This window comes from Mustelus asterias, chromosome 7 (genome assembly GCF_964213995.1).
Source record: "Mustelus asterias chromosome 7, sMusAst1.hap1.1, whole genome shotgun sequence".
Lineage (NCBI taxonomy): Eukaryota > Metazoa > Chordata > Chondrichthyes > Carcharhiniformes > Triakidae > Mustelus > Mustelus asterias.
In genome coordinates this window covers 125,774,281-125,785,078 of record NC_135807.1, presented here as the reverse complement: position 1 = coordinate 125,785,078, position 10,798 = coordinate 125,774,281, and the positions used below count along the sequence as shown (strand labels likewise).

General features: G+C 46.1%; 1 long non-coding RNA gene across 2 annotated transcripts in view; it reads left to right on the top strand.

Moving 5' to 3' along the window:
- Nucleotides 1–8,859, top strand: part of LOC144495932 (uncharacterized) — a 189,813-nt gene extending 180,954 nt beyond the window's left edge. For both annotated transcript variants that reach the window (XR_013498358.1, XR_013498359.1), the window contains exon 7: nt 8,593–8,859. This is a non-coding gene — a long non-coding RNA (uncharacterized LOC144495932). The remainder of the gene's footprint in view (nt 1–8,592) is intronic.
- The last annotated feature ends 1,939 nt before the right edge of the window (nt 8,860–10,798 follow it).

Sequence of the window (10,798 nt, the reverse complement as noted above, 5' to 3'; positions counted from 1 at the left end):
CAGACATGGAAATCAGCCATGTTTCCGGCTCTCGATCACTGTACGGCACCCTCCTAATCTTTCCTCGCTTGATTGAACACCATATTGACTGCGATGCCCCCCCATGTTCAACAGCTCTGAAAGCTCACTATCCGTCGCTGGCAGGCAACCAATAGACAGCTTGGTGAGGAAGGGTGTAAATGCGTTCGAAGCAGTTCGGAGAATGTTTCATAGAATCCCTACAGTGCAGAAGAAGGCCATTCGGCCCATCGAGTCTGCACTGACCACAATCCCACCCAGGCCCTATTCCCATAACCCCACATATTTACCCTGCTAATCCCCCTGACACTAGGGTCAATTTAGCATAGCCAATCAACCTAACCCGCACATCGGAGGAGGCTGAGGGGAGACTTAATAGAGGTTTATAAAATGATGAAGGGGATAGATAGAGTGAACGTTCAAAGACTATTTCCTCGGGTGGATGGAGCTATTACAAGGGGGCATAATTATAGGGTTCATGGTGGGAGATATAGGAAGGATATCAGAGGTAGGTTCTTTACGCAGAGAGTGGTTGGGGTGTGGAATGGACTGCCTGCAGTGATAGTGGAGTCAGACACTTTAGGAACATTTAAGTGGTTATTGGATAGGCACATGGAGCACACCAGGATGATAGGGAGTGGGATAGCTTGATCTTGGTTTCAGATAAAGCTCGGCACAACATCGTGGGCCGAAGGGCCTGTTCTGTGCTGTACTGTTCTATGTTCTATCTTTGGACTGCAGGAGGAAACCGGAGCCCACGCAGACACGGGGAGAATGTGCAAACTCCACACAGACAGGGACCCGAGGCCGGAATTGAACGCAGGTCCCTGGCGCTGTGAGGCAGCAGGGCTAAATCACTGTGCCATCATCCTAGACTAATACCAGGAACGGGTGCGTTGTCTTATAAAGAAAGGTTGGAGAGGTTAAGTTTGTATCCATTAGAGTTTAGAAGAGTGAGAAGTAACTTGACACACAGAAAACAGAAATGGGGTAGGACTAAGCCATTCAGCCCTTCAAACCTGTTCCAGCATTCATTATGATCAGAGAGGTCACATGACACTAGGTTATAGTTCAACACACAAAAATTTTAAATAAACCCATTGGATATAGCCTGGTGTCGTGTGACCTCTCATCTTGTCCACCCCAATCCAGCACTGGCATCTCCACATCATTACGATCACGGCTCATCGTCCAACTCAATAGCCTGATGCTGCCTTCCTCCCATACCCTCGATCGAAGCCGTTAAGATCCTGAGGGTTATTGACAGGGTGGATGTGAAGAGGATGTTTCCTCGTGTCAGAGAACTTAGAACTAGAGGGTCACTTATTAACAATAAATTTAATTCAGAGATGTAGAATTTTTTTTCCCCTGCGTTTCTGGGACTCTTTCTCAAAAGACAGTGGAAGCAGAATCTTTGAATATTTTTTGAGGCAGAGCTCGATAGATTCTCGATAAGCGGGAAGTCAAAGGTTATCGGGTGTAGGTGGGAATGTGGAGTTTGGGTTGGAGTCAGATCAGCCATGTGCGACGGCCGAGTGGCCTACCCCTGCTCCTAACTCATATCACGACAGATCTGAATGAAACCAGACCCAGTATGAAGAGACCTTGAGAAGATGGAGAAAGATGATTAGATATCAGAACTTGCGCCCACTGCAGCATTCTGATGAAGTTTTGCTGTCTTGAAATCTTTCAGTGACTGATGTACTGCAGATAAGTGAAGCACTGGTATGTTCCAGAATTACACAGAGCGCGATTGTCACAGGTTCAATCCCAGGTCAGTGCTGAATCAGTTGATCCCCAACAAGAAGTAGGACGTTGAGGACAGGGTCGAGAGCCTCATGTCCCCACTAGTGTCCTCCGGTTAAAGAGGGGAGGAACACAATAAGGGCTCCTGCTGCTGATGGTTGTTCAGTGACCCCTGCTGGAAAATGCAAATGTGAGGAAGAGTGAGAGCATAGACAAATAGTCACCACCAAACCCAACAGGGAATTCAGAAGAAACTTCTTCATCCAAAGAGTGCTGAGATTGTGGATAAAAGCTCTGACGAAGGGTCATTCAGACTCGAAATGTTGACTCCATTCTCTCTCCACAGACTTTCTGTTGGCTGAGATTGTGGAACTCACTCCCATGCCGAGTGGTTGCAACTAAGGGGATGTTAGAATGTAACCGGTGACAACTTTCTATTGGATGTAATGTGACCAACGGTAACAAGCTGTAAGGGTCAGCTGACCCAGTAAACCATGGAACCAATTACAGCTGACTCACTATCAATAAGAACCTATTGGGAATTGTGGGGAGCTTGGTTTGGCCCAGGGCGAGGTCCCAAGTTTGGAGTAATGAAGTTTCTTTATTAAACCCTTTCTTTGATTTATAAGTTGGAGTAAGTTTTGTTATATTTTTATTGTCTGCATTTGAAGAGTTCCCTCCGAAGAAACAGGGGAAACTAGTCAACTACTTAAAAGAGAAGGGAATCCAGGGTTATGATGGTAGACTGAGATGCTGGCTTGAACTGGATGGGTAGAATGGCCTGTTTCTGTGCCGTATTTCCTATGTATTCCGATGTAATCATTTTAATTTTGTTTTGTAAAAATATACCCTGGTCATAAAATCTCTGAAAGAACACTTCAAAGTGGCAATCACAAAAAGTGCAATGATATTCAGGTTCCATACATACATCCTGTTGCATTCTGAAGTTCATTAATGCAGTCAAGGAAACATTACATTCATCCCAAAAAGTTAATTGCAAATGGTACAAAGATGTCTACGTCGATCAAGTTGCTTCTTCCAAACAATAGTGATTCATGTAATATTCACTGTGTGCATTCAATGTGAGTCATAAAGCTCGGGGGGTTCTGTACAATTTTCCTCCCCTCAGTTCACTATGGCTGAGACAGTGACCTTTCCCCATTGTGACGGCTGCCCCCCCAGCTTTAGTGCGTCCCTCAGCACGTAGTCCTGGGCTTTGGAATGTGCCAGTCTGCAACACTCGGCCGGATATAACTCTTACTCAATCCGATATAATGACTTAATTCTTGCCAACCGACCATTCTGGTCCTGAGACTACCTGTTGACAACCGTTAGGTGGTGGGATCATGTTCAGGAACTGTCACCCCTTGGTCAGAGGAGAGGTTACGTTTTCCGTGCGGGGCCAGAGTACGTGCTTGCAGAAGCGTTTCCTGCTCTACCCAACCCCACGACGAAAGTTTTACAGGAAAGAACAACTCCTCTGTTCTGGCCTGGACTCCCCTTCCTCCTGCCCCCACCTCGCGGAAGCACTTTTCCCCATCAGGCCAACCAATCCAGGGGTCCTGATGAGGCTCGGATTGGATAGGGGCCCAAGGAGGTGCCAGCTGAATGGCCTGCCCCTCAACCTCCTTCACCGACGCCCCCCCCCCCAATCCAAGTCTCAAGCAGACCTATCACGGCTCTCCATTTGCAAGATGATGCAACACAGTTGGGCCACATGCAGCATTCCTGCCATCAGTGGCAGCCATTTTATTGAACCACACATGGGACCTCCAGCCATCGGAATACACAATGTTTGGTCTTTTGGCTTCAATAGCCTGCCGTGTGGCTCAGATATTGCCTACTCGGCCCTGGGCTTCTGGGTTCAAGAATACCTCCAGGCAAAATTCAAGGTTGATGCTCAAGTTCTGCACTGAGGGAGGCCTTTATTGTCAGAGATGCCAACTTTCAGATGAGATGCTAAACTGAGACATGGCCTGCCGGCACGCAGGTGGGTGTTAAAGATCCTCCAGCGCTATTTCAGAAAAGAGCAGAGGAATCTATCCCTCTATCCCTTTATCATTATCACATTACTGTTTGTGGGAGTTTGCCAAGAACAGTTTGGCTGCTGTGTTTTGTATGTGACAAACAGTGACTACACTGCAACAGTACTCTATTGGCCATGAAGGACTTGTTGAGCTGTCCAATGCTCGCGAAGCACACTATATAAATGGAAGTCTTTGCCAAGGCTTTCTGCCCGGAACTGAGGCAAAGCCTTGGACACTGAGGCTGTCCTTGCAGACTCGCTCAACAGAAACTGCCCCCTATCTATCCCACAGTTACTGCTTGTGAAGGTTCCCCTACCCACAGGACAATGCACAATACCAGTCCCACAGACACCGAGACCGACAGGCTGCCGGTGAACTGTGCGGCACCATCAATCTCAGTGCAGTCAGGCAGAAGAGAGCCTGATATCCTTATTGTGCAAAGAATGTGCAGTCAGAAATGTGCAGTATCTTCATAAAATATGATCTGTCACTTGTGTGGACAACGACTTCACGGCCAGAGTGTTATCCCTGACCACACGTGACTCCCCTTGTGGTGAACATAAGAACTAGGAGCAGGAGTAGGCCATCTGGCCCCTCGAGCCTGCTCCGCCATTCAACAAGATCACAGCCGATCTTTTTGTGGACTCAGCTCCACTTACCCGCTCACCATAATCCTTAATTACTTTACTGTCCAAAATTGATCTATCTTTGCCTTAAAAACAGTCAATGAGGTAGCCTCAACTGCGTCACTGGGAGGGAATTCCACAGATTCGCAACCCTTTGGGTGAAGAAGTTCCTCCTCAACTCAGTCCTAAATCTGCTCCCCCTTATTTTGAGGCCACGCCCCCTTGTTCTGGTTTCACCCCCAGTGGAAACAACCTCCCTATTTCTATCTTATCTACTCCCTTCATAATCTTATGTTTCTATAAGATCTCCCCCTCATTTTTCTGAACTCCAATGAGTATAGTCCCAGTCTACTCGGTCTCTCCTCATAAGTCAATCCTCTCTCTGGTGGGCCATTTATGTTGCCATTTACTTTGGCAGGGCCTTCATATCCCACCAAGCCAAGGGGCTGCAGAATCCTGGCCAATAAGTCTGCGATGTTTGCTTAAGAATCAATAAGAAATGGATTTAGAAATCTTAAAATGCAATTTACAGCTGAAAAGTATTGACTTTTTCTGAATTCATAACATTCAACTGGAAGGTTGGTTAAATGAGCTCAGTAATTTAGAAGGTAGCTTCCACTGTGATGATATTATGGCTTTTAATTTGAGCGGTGAATGGCAGGAACATTAACTGTCCCTCAGTAGAGGTCACTGGCTGTGGAACAACTTGACCACAGTTGACGCCCCAATCTCGGAAGCTCTTGCGAGTAACAAATTCATGAATGAGCAGCCACTGTCTTCCTCATTAAGCAAAGTAAAAATAGAATTCTCAGTTCCTCCCTGACCTAGTGATTTTCGGTTCCTGCTGAAGCCCAGTCTCACTCTTTTTTTAAAAAAACCCAGAAACTCTCAAATGATGGTTAAAAACATGTTACTTCTGGGGATTAGAGCTTTTCGTTTAAGGATCTGATGACCTTCCCATGGTCGTGCAGCTTTGTACGCACTCACCGCCATTCTGTTGATCTTCATGGGGGACTTTGCAGCAGTCTTTATTGGTTATCCCATTTCTTGACACCCCACCCCCACTTCTCCTGGCTGATAATTGACATCTTTTGCAGAAAAACAGTAATGCATTTTTATGTTTCTCTCATCTCTACCTGCTCATTCAGAATCACTTTTTCCACATCGATTCTCAATCACATTTGCGATGATTTTCCAATGTGTCGGTGCAGACTCGACGGGCCGAAGGGCCTTTTCCACCCTGGATGCTTCTATGAGTACAATAGTCGTTTGTAATAATGACAATTGGGAAGGGGAAAGTCGAGAAAGGAAAAAGGGATCTTTTTTTTATTCATTCGTGGGAACATGGACTTCGCGGGCTGGCCAGCATTTATTGCCCAAGCCTAGTTGCATAAGAGTCATTGGTGTGGACCTGGAGTCACATGTAGGCCAGTCTAGGTAAGGATGGCAGATTTCCGACCCTAAAGGGGCACCAGTGAACCAGATGGGTTTTTCTGACAATTGGCAATCGTTTCATGGTCATCGGTGGATTCTCAATTCCAGATATTTTTTATTGGATTCAAATTCCACCATCTGCCGTGGCGGGATTCGAACCCGGGTCCCCAGAACATTAGCTGAGTTTTTGGATAATAGTCTAGCGATAATACCACTTGGCCATCGCCTCCCCTATTACGGAGGCTTTCTATCTCAATGTACCTACAATGACGAGCCCATTCTTTGGGAATTCCAGATGAACGCTGGGGTTACAAATTAAAAAGAAAATGATATCTGTGCCATTTTCTTTCCTTTTATTGACCCTCACCCACTGGATTGTGGGTCCCAGGGGTTGAACCGGTTTTCCAAAGTCTGTTTAACAGGGCAAGGTGCTCGAACTGAGAGGCGGCAACACATATTCATTCTCCAGAGTTCCCCATTTGCCAGAAGCTTTAATGAATGTGGTGGTTGTGACGTTAACCTGTAGTAATAGCTGTGGTCTGGCTTCACTGAGGAGAGCTGAAGTAATTGCTGATCTTCTCCTCTCTCTCTCTCCTCTTCCCCCCCCCCCCCCTCCCCCCAATTCCAGTGAAGTCCTTTGAGATGGTGCCTTTTTCAAGATCCATCTTTCTGGAGAAAAGCAATTTACTGCGGATGCTGGAGTCTGAAACCAGAAGAGAAAATGCTGGAAAATCTCAGCAGGTCTGGCAGCATCTGTAAGGGGAGAAAAGAGCTGACGTTTCGAGCTAAAAGGCATCGAAAGTGGGAGATATTTATACTGCAGGGTGAGGGAATGAAAGATGAGTCATAGCCACAGAAACAAGGGAAAAGGCTGCTAATGGCAATGCATAGAGAGACTAAAGGGTGTGAAAGGCCAAACGGCAGAGGATAAGCTGCGACAGATGAAGATGTTGGGGGAGGGGGGAGATGGGTGGGAAAGAGGCAAGATTGAGAGAAAAGGGAGAGAAAAGGTAAGGAAAGGGAGGATAAAATAGGGGAAGGAGTGGGGGGGGGGTAGAAAAAGAAAGAAGGACATTACAGAAATAAAAGAGAACAGTTAAAAATTAAATAAAATGAAAACAATGGGTTGGAAGTGGGCAGAGTTAATCATAAGTTGTTGAGACCGGAAGGTTGTAAGGTGCTGTTCCTCCAGTTTGCGTTGAGCGTCACTGGAACATTGCAGCAGGCCAAGGACTGACATGTGGGCATGGGAGCAGGATCGTGTGTTAAAATGGCAAGCAACGGGAAGGTCAGGCTCATGATTTTTAACTGTTCTCTACCTTTTTCTTTATTTTCCTCCTTTATTTTTCTTTTCCCTCCTCACAGATGCTGTCAGACCTGCTGAGGTTTTTCCAGCATTTTCTCTTTTAGGTTCCACCTTTCCGGAGGATATGTTTAATTTTACCCGACCGTCCGCACAATCCAATCCCGTTTTGTGCTGCTGGGTTTTGTTTGCTTTCAGTTAACCTTGCGGTCAGTGTATTTTTCTGCATCTGGGTAGGTGGCACAGAGCTTTTCCGTTGTCGAGTGAAACAAAGGTCAGACCCAGTTTTTTTTTATCTCGTAGATTTTATTGATTGCTTCTCGCTGGGTTGGCGAGTCGCACTTGGAGATTCAAGCAATGTGGAGATGGACATCAACTCTTTGCTCCAAGGGAGTTCTTGTGTGAACTGCTGTTGGAGCATGGAGAGTGGCTTCACATTTTCTGTGCTTATCAGATCATTTTTGTGTCTTTGTCTATATATGCCGTGTTTGTGAAACCTACCTCTTCATTCACCTGATGAAGGAGCAGCGCTCCAAAAGCGCGTGATTCCAAATAAACCTGTTGGTCTTCAACCTGGTGTTGTGAGACTTCTTACCGTGCCCACCCAAGTCCAACGCCGGCATCTCCACATCAGATCATTTCTGACCACTGAACCATTCTTTCCTCCTTGTAAGTCTGCCTGAAGAAAGCCAATGATTCAGTAATAGCCCACTTCTGTCCCTTTATCTGAGTCCATTTAGGGGTGATTGGTAACAATGGTTCCCATCTTTTCAAACCAAGGCCAGGGTTTTTAAGTAGGCAGCGAAACCGTCCCATCCAAAGAGTTGGTGACGAATGATTCAGTGCCCAATATTGGCTGCCCCGACGCCATTTAATATTCCAAGGAGTGTTAATTTACTGGAGGTTGGACTTGGCAGAGAGGCCACTGGGAGGGAGCGCCATGGGGAGGGCACAGAACCTTGTTGAGGAAGCATGCACGATGTTGAAAGGGGGCCGATGATGAAGGCGCCCCCACCCCCATCCCTCCCCACTCAAGGCCGGAGCAGCGTCACTTTCCAGGCTGCCGCCCCTGAATCCCCTCCTGTCAACTTGAAAATTGAGGTTGGGCGAGAAACGGCCCTCCAGTGGCCATTAATTGGCCACAATTGGGGGCGAGGCAGGTAGGCCTCTCCCGTGCCCACTGTAAAATTGCGAAGAGACCGGGACACAAGGGAGGCCAATGGGAAGGCCATTCGGGAAATCTTACGCCCCCCACTGGCAGGGGAGTGTAAATATTCTGACCCAAGATTTCAAATTATTGACCAGCATAATGGTGTCCCGTTAATCAAAGAACCAATGTATCACCAGCAGTAACACTCCTCCGTATTGGGGATGGATAAGGAGAAAGCTTAATTTTATACTCGATTCTATAACAAATGGTTATCATCTCTCGTTATAGGGCAAACCCTGGTGGAGACCAGCAAAGTCTGTGAAGAGGTGAGTCTGTCGGTGGACCTCATGTTGAAGAGAGCTTCATGTAGAACAAGTGCACTAATGTTTCTCTCTAAATATTTCTGGATGATAAAAATGTGGCTCGTACACCGGAATCTGCAACACCAGCAAGCGGAAGATGTATGGTCCGGAGGCACCAAACGTTGATGTGGATTACTGTCAGTTCTGTCATTTGGACCCATAACAAAGTAAACCATACCTGTGTTCGAACAGATTGAGTGTCTCTGGCCTGTGACTGGATCCACGTACAAAATGACAGTACTTTTGTATCATGGGGCTGTCCGGTGTTCCCAGTTCCGCAAATGATGAAGCCAAACCAGGACAACATCCAGACCGGGCCTTGCACCTGGCAAGTAATGTTTGTGCGGAAAGTAAATGCCCAGCCTATGACCATTGCCAAAAAGTTTGAACCTGATCACCTCCAATGAAATTCAATGGCATTGCCATCATCAAAGCCGTTATCGACAATATCCAAGCCTTAATGACTTCATGAAGTGTTTTATTTCCCGTGAAAAAAAACTTCTAAAGAATTTACGAGACTCACGGGTGTACAGCGCTCCAAATTCCAATCGAGTATCATAAAGCTTACAGTCTGATTACCTTGGACCATAAGAATGCAACAGGCCTGACACCTTCTGGTGTATGCCGCCGTTATCTTTACAAACTGTGAAATCAAGTCATCTGTGCACCTCGTAACTTCTTACGGGATGATGATTGCAATCTGCAGCAATCATTTCCACATCCTTACTCATTTCATGTTGTGATGTATTTGCTGATGTGACAACTGCGCAACAATGATCGTGGCATCAGCCAGCTTGGCACAGTGCAACAACATTTGTAAATTAATGTTGGAACGTACTTCCAGGAGCATTGGACTGAAGAGGCCATTCAGCCCTTCAAGCCTGCTTGATAAGATCATGGCTGACCTGATTGTGGCCTTGCCTCCACTTTCCTGTCTCCCTCACCCCAACCCCCTCCCAATAACCCTTGACTCCCTCATTTGCCCAAAAATCTATCTAACTGAGCCTTGAATATATTCATATTATGGGGAGGTGATGGCCTAGTGGTATTATCGCTGGATTATTAATCCAGAAAACCAACTAATATCCTAGGGACCCGGGTTCGAATCCCACCACGGCAGATGGTGGAATTTGAATGATAGATATATTCAGAATCCTACAGTGCAGAAGGAGGCCATTCGGCCCATCGAGTTTGCACCGACCACAATCCCACCCAGGCCCTATCCTCATAACCCCATTCATTTACCCTAGCTAGTTCCCCTTGATGCTAAGGGGCAATTGTTTTAGCATGGCCGATCCTTGAATTCAATAAAACAAAAGATCTGGAATTAAGAATCTACTGATGACCATATATCCATTGTCGTAAAAAAACCCATCTGGTTCACTAATGCCCCTTTAGGGAAGGAAATCTGCCGCCCTTACCCGGTCTGGCCTATATGTGACTCCAGACCCACAGCAATGTGGTTGACTCTCAACTGTCCTCAGGGATGGGCAATAAATGCTGGCCAGCCAGCGACGCCCACCTCCCACAAGTGACCCAACCGCCACTGCTCTCTGGGGAAGAGAATTCCACATAATGCTAACCACTCAGCGAAAAAAGGTTCTCCTCATCTCTATGAAAGAGATTTTTAAACTGGATCTCATTGTTTTGGTCTTCCCCACAAGAGCAAATATCCACCCTGTCAAGTCCCCTCAGGATTTTGTATGTGTATTATATGTATATAAGACATGTGTAGAAACATACATATATATAAATTCTTCTATCGGGAATTGTACTCAAAACGGCCCAAGCATTGTCCTCAATGAAAAATATGATTACAATATATTTTGATTTGATTTATTATTGTCACATGTATTATTATTATACAGTGAAAAGTATTGTTTCTTGCACGCTATAAAGACAAAGCATACCGTTCATAGAGAAAGAAAGGAGAGGGTGCAGAATGTAGTAGGGTGTAGAGAAAGACCAACTTAATGCGAGGTAGGTCCATTCAAAAGTCTGATGGCAGCAGGGAAGAAGCTGTTCTTGAGTCGGTTGGTACGTGACCTCAGACTTTTGTATCTTTTTCCCAATGGAAAAAGGTGGAAGAGAGAATGTCCGGGGTGTGTGGGGTCCCTGATTATGCTGGCTGC